The 6000-nt window shown below is 35.2% G+C and overlaps 1 pseudogene; it reads right to left on the bottom strand.

Annotated features, from left to right (window-relative positions):
* LOC149138233 (transportin MOS14-like) overlaps positions 1-3827 on the bottom strand; it is a 60616-nt pseudogene extending 56789 nt beyond the window's left edge.
* Positions 3828-6000: the final 2173 nt, after the last annotated feature.

Consider the following 6000-nt stretch of genomic DNA (forward strand, 5'->3'; position numbering starts at 1 on the left):
AAATCTATTCCCTCTATCTGGGCATACCCTTTACAGACTAGTTGATCCTGATTCTTGATTAATTAACCTTTCCCATTTGCATTATTTTTGAAGACAAATTTCGTGCCTATGAAATGTTTCTCTTTCAGTCTTGGAACAAGCTCCCAAGTGAAATTCTTCTCAGTTTTGTCACGTTATTCATTCATAGCTATCACCAGACCCACTATTTGCATGATGTCTGGTCTAGAAGTTGTGAGGTATAACAAGCTCCATATCATCGATCTGTAGACAATCTGAGTTATCAGTGGTGTCTCATCTTCTTTTTGTAACTTACACCCTGTCACCATAGGAATGCTAACTGTCTCAAAATCTTATAGTCCAAATTTCTTCAGTGCCTTCTCGAAAATACTCAGATTTGGAGATGAAGAAATCATCCTTTGATTAATAAATATGTAGCTCAAAGAAAAAGGATATTTCTCTTATCATGGACATCTCAAAATTTGTATTCCTACAATTTTGAAATTGATGTCCTAATCATTCCATATTGTTGCCAAATATTATGTCATCTACATACACTACCACAATTGATAGATGTTCATCTTCAGATTTTATATACATATTTTTATCTTTAGTCGCCCTTCTAAGTCCTTATTCCTGAAGATATTTGTTGAATATAGCATACCAGGCTCTAGGGGCTTGTTAGAGTTTGTATAGGGCCTTTTTCAGTTTGAAAACAAAACATCCATTTTCTAAGTATGAACCCTTATGGCTGATTAATGTATACTTATTCTTCTAGATACCTATTGAGAAAAGTTGACTTCACATCCATCTAATATACCTTGATATTTTTTATGACTCGAAAAAGAAAGAAACATCATAATAGCTTCCAATCTAGCTACTGGTATGAATGTTTCCTCAAAATCTATCCCCTATATCTGGGCATACCCTTTATAGACTAGTTGAGCCTTGTTCTTGATTAATTTACTTTGCTCATTTACCTTATTTTTGAAGACACATTTTGTGCCTATGAAATTTTTCTCTTTGAGTCTTTGAACAAGCTCCCAAGTGACATTCTTCTCAATTGGTCAAGTTCTTCATTCATAGCTCTCACCCAAGACTTTCTCTCACTTTCTTGACTAAGATGCTTAGGTTCGACTTGAGATATCAGTGCAAGGTTTTCACAACTTGTACGAAAAACAAATTCCTCTTGGTATGATCACAAAATATTTGATCTCCAATAGTTTGACTCTCAGGATGCCTTTTATGTACATACCTGGGTGGTGTTTCGGGCCAGTTGGAGTTATGCTCGTCTCTTTGTCTTCATTATTTGACTTTGTTTCTTCATGGTCTGAGGAATTGATAGTTGAAATCTCTTCTTGATATGAGTTCATGTTTCCTTTAGAGGACTCAGATTGTGGTACTATTTAATTTACTACTATATCAATGTAGTCCTCAACTCTCTTTGTCCTTTCATTGTAGTACTTATATCCTTTACTTTGATTAAAGTACCCGAGAGCTCTATCCTCATCAGCGAACTAAACTTTCTAGGATTTTTATCATTCCACTTGATAAATCATTTTCTCCCAAATACATTTTAGTGCTTCACTGATGCAAGTCTCCCTTTTCATAATCCATAGGGAGTCTTATCATTCTTAGGCCTTAGTTGTGTTTTGTTTGATATGTATGTTGTTGCTTGTGCTACTTCTCCCCAAAATGTGTGAGGTACTTTTGCTTCATCCATCATAGCTCTTGTCATCTCTTGGATTATTTTATTATTTCTCTTAGATACTCCATTTTCTTGTGGAGATATTGGCTACAAAACATTGCCTCCTTATACCATGATCTTCACATAATTATTCAAACTCTCTTGAAGTGTATTCTACTCTTCTATATAATATTAAGAATTTTATCTTTATATCTTTCTCATTCTCTACTCGAGGCTTAAATGTCTTAAAATTGTTAAGTTCTTATGATTTTTCTTTTAAGAGCATTTTCCATGTGGCTCTCGTAAAATCATCAATAAGAAACATGAAATACCTCTCTCATCTAGGGATTTTTTTTTTTTGGTTGGGCCACAAATATCTGTGTGAATTAGATCCAATGGTGTAGATAAATAGAATTCCTTTGTCTTAAAGTGAGTCCTTGCCTACTTACCAAATTAACAAGACTTACAGATTCAATTATCAGGCCCTGACAGTCTTGGAATCCTCGTACTTCCCTTATCTTGTTGACTTTTATCATATTTTCAAAGTTCATATGACCACGTCTCACGTACCACAGTCAGTTTTGATTTTTCTTTCTCAAGTAGAAATTCACTATCAAGTCATCAAACACATTTACATTATTGTGAGTTCTGACTAAATTTCCTACCATGTTTCCATTTTCTTCATCTTTGATCTCACATTCCTCGGATGAAAAGGTCACATTATAGCCATTATCACACATCTGGATCACACTAAGCAAGTTGTGCTTGAGATCCTCTACATATAAGACATTTTGGGCTTTAGTATTTTCATCAAGAATAACTATGTCCTTACCCTTAACTCTTGTTGGGGAATTGTTGTAAAAAATTACATTGTTACCTATGTCCTTTTGTGTTAGTGATAGGAATTTACTTTTATCCATAGTCATATGCTTGGAACAACCATTGTCCACATATCATTTGTTTTCTTGATCATGTGCTGACAAAGAAAGTCCACATTCCATGTTATTTCCAGATTTACATTTCTAATTCTTATTATCCTTTTGAAAATATGGCTACCAAGTTTTCTGGGATTTAGATGAATACTCAAATATGCTTCTGCATTCACTTGACTTCTACATTCAACAATCATATAAAACTGGTTTTATCATAATGTATCATTGTCGGGTCTATTGGTCCTTTGAATAGGTTAGAGAGTAGGTTGCTCAACCAGAATGCTTCTCTACCTACCTCACATGCTTCAATATACTTTGCCTCAACACTAATTTAAGGAAGTTGTGTCTTTCTTGTCTCATCCATGAGATCATGAAGGATCTTAAATTGAAGCATCCTCCAGTAGTGCTCCTTCCATTTGTTCATTGCCTCCCTAGTTGGAATCTGTATACCCAATCAGGTGGACATCATTCCTCTTATCGTACTTTAGGAAGTAGTGGATGGTTCCTTACAGATATCTAAAAATATGTTTTGCTTCTATCAAAGGATCATGCTTCGACTCCACTTAGAATTCGCTAAGAAAATTTATTGCAAAGCATATGTCTCATCTAGTATTCACCAAGTACATCAGTGAGCCAACCAATTGTCTATACTTGGAAGGATCCACAGGGCTCGATTCAGAACCCTTTAGTATTCTAAAACTTGTGATCATCGGGGTTTTCATTGGTTTGCAATCCATCACACCAAACCTCTTCAAAATATTGATCACATACTTACCTTGACCTAGATAGATTTCATTAGGTCCTTTTCATACTTCTAGTCCCTAATAGTATTGCATTAGCCCTAGATCCTTCATGTCAAATTATTATGCTATTTGCTTCTTGCATTCTTCAATTCAACCTTCTATACCTGTCAAGATAATATCATCCACATACAGAAGAATGATTACCCGTTCACCCTTAACAGCCTTAATATAAATATTCAGATTGACAAAGTCCTTTTTTAAGCCTAATCTCTGATGGTATGCATCCATCCTTGTATATGATGTGCTTAGTGCTTGTTTGAGGTTGTATAATTCCTTCTTCAATTTGCAAACATATTCCTGTCTTTGTTTAACTTCATATCCCAATGGTTGTTCTATATAGGCTTCCTCATCAATTGTGCCATTCATAAATGTAGTCTTGACAACCATTTGATGGATGTTCCATCCCATATATGCATCCAAAGAGACCAATGAACGTATAGTTGAATACCTTGATGTTGGAGAAAATGTCTCTTCATAGTTAATGCCTTCTAGTTGAGAGAAACCCTTAGACACAAATATTACCTTATACTTGTCAATGCTTCCATCTGCTACATGTTTGATCTTATAGATCCATTTGGAAGATACCACATATTTTTATTTGAGCCTAGGCACGATCTCCCAAACTTCGTTCTTCATTATAGATTGACATTATTCATTCATGGCATCCTTCCATTATTGATGATTGGAAACTTCTTCAAAAGTGGATGGCTTTGATTCTATTAGTTTGTCCATGTAGGATGCATATCTAGAATATAGTTTGGGCTTCTTGTTTTCCTTGAATATGCCTTGAGCTACTCTATGACCCTCTACATCAAGTAGTGTAGACTTCAATGAGTTATGTCTCTTTCTTGATTCGTGGATGACCACAAGTTTAATAGGTTCACTAGGGCCTTCATCTTCATGATTAGATTCTTCTTCTTTAATTGTGAATTCTTCTTCAAATATTGCAATTTCTTCATCATCATAGTCCATAGGAAGTTCCTTAGATTTCTTTAATGGAATGCTTTCATCAAATATAACATATCGACTTACTTCTATGCAATGTACTTCCTTTATGTAGATCCTATAGGCTTTAAAGGAGTTATTGTAGCTAACAAATGTTCCTCTCATGCCTGAAGGGTCAAAATTATTTCTTTTGTCCTTCGGTATATGAGTATATACATGAAAACCAAATATTTAGAGATGATCCACAGTTGGTTTCCTCTAGTAACCCGTGGGGACTTTGATTTTGAATATATACAACTTCCTTTTACACTTTATTAATGGATCGATTCTTTCTTTCCACAACTCCATTTTTTTCTGGATTATATGGGATTATCAACTCCCTTTTAATCCTATACTCCTTACAGAAGGCTATGATTTCCTTGGATGTATACTCTCCTCCATTATCAAAACTTAGTATCTTGATTCTCCTTTTTGCAAGGTTCTCTACTTCAACTTTGAATTCTTTAAATTTGGAGAATACTTCATCCTCAGATTTAATTAAGTAAACCCTTTTTCTTCTTGAATGATAATCTATAAATGTGACATAATATAAATGAAATCCAAGTGATTTTGGAGTCGTAGAACCACAAACATCAGAATGAATAAGATCTAATATTTCTTTTGATCATGAAGCAATTCTTCCAAATGGTCTCTTGGTATACTTACCCAATGCACATCCTTTACATAATCCTTCATGATCTTCTTTTAATTTGGGGATTCCATCTACTATAGAACTTAGAGTTGGAAGGAATATGAAATGAAGATGGTCAAATATTCTATGCCAAAGTTTACATGGGATGATTTCAATGTGAACCAATGCTTGTGCAAGAGGAGATATCAACTTGTAAAGTCCTCCTTCATGAATACCAATTACTCTAGAATTATCTATGCTTGAATTCTTACTCCACACTATAAATTTTACATCAATGAAATCTACTCTATCACCCTTAATTTCAAAAAACAATGGAAACTTTGAAATGGGAACTATAAACTCAAAACAAGAACTCTGGAAAATAAACCCCCAAAAATGTAGGTTTTAACCCCATACGGAAATTACTTTCATATGAATTCTAAAACACAAAAAATACATAATGGGAGAGCAGAACACTTAAAACACAGAGATTTTCCCCTAGACCCCAAAACTGGGACTAGTAGCTTGATTTTTCATTCTGTTCCTTTCAATGTAATAATACATCTTTATACATGCTGAAGCATCCAATACCATGGATCGAAAACCATTGCATCCAAAAAACATGTGCGAAAATCATGCAGAAAACCATAGGTGGGTCCGCCCAATCTAACATATGGTCCAAAACCAAAATTTTCCATGGCGCTGCCCCAGACCCCATAAAGTGGGGTTCTAGGTACACCTCAAACCCCCTGTGAACCCCCACCCCCCCCCCCCCCCCCCCACCCGGTTAACTACGTGGGCTAGTCGTGGAAAGCATATAACACAACCCAACATCTCCCACTTGTTGTTTACTTTCCACAGGGGGCGACAAGAGAACTTAGTCATTTTTCCAGCCCTGAAATGCCCATTGTTTCTCTACACCAAGAGAACTTCTCAGAGCTCACAGATTTTGTCAATGCATCTGCA

Source organism: Pinus tabuliformis, chromosome X (genome assembly GCF_031772625.1).
Source record: "Pinus tabuliformis cultivar Carrire ecotype Pingquan chromosome X, CPIR1, whole genome shotgun sequence".
NCBI classification, from domain to species: domain Eukaryota; kingdom Viridiplantae; phylum Streptophyta; class Pinopsida; order Pinales; family Pinaceae; genus Pinus; species Pinus tabuliformis.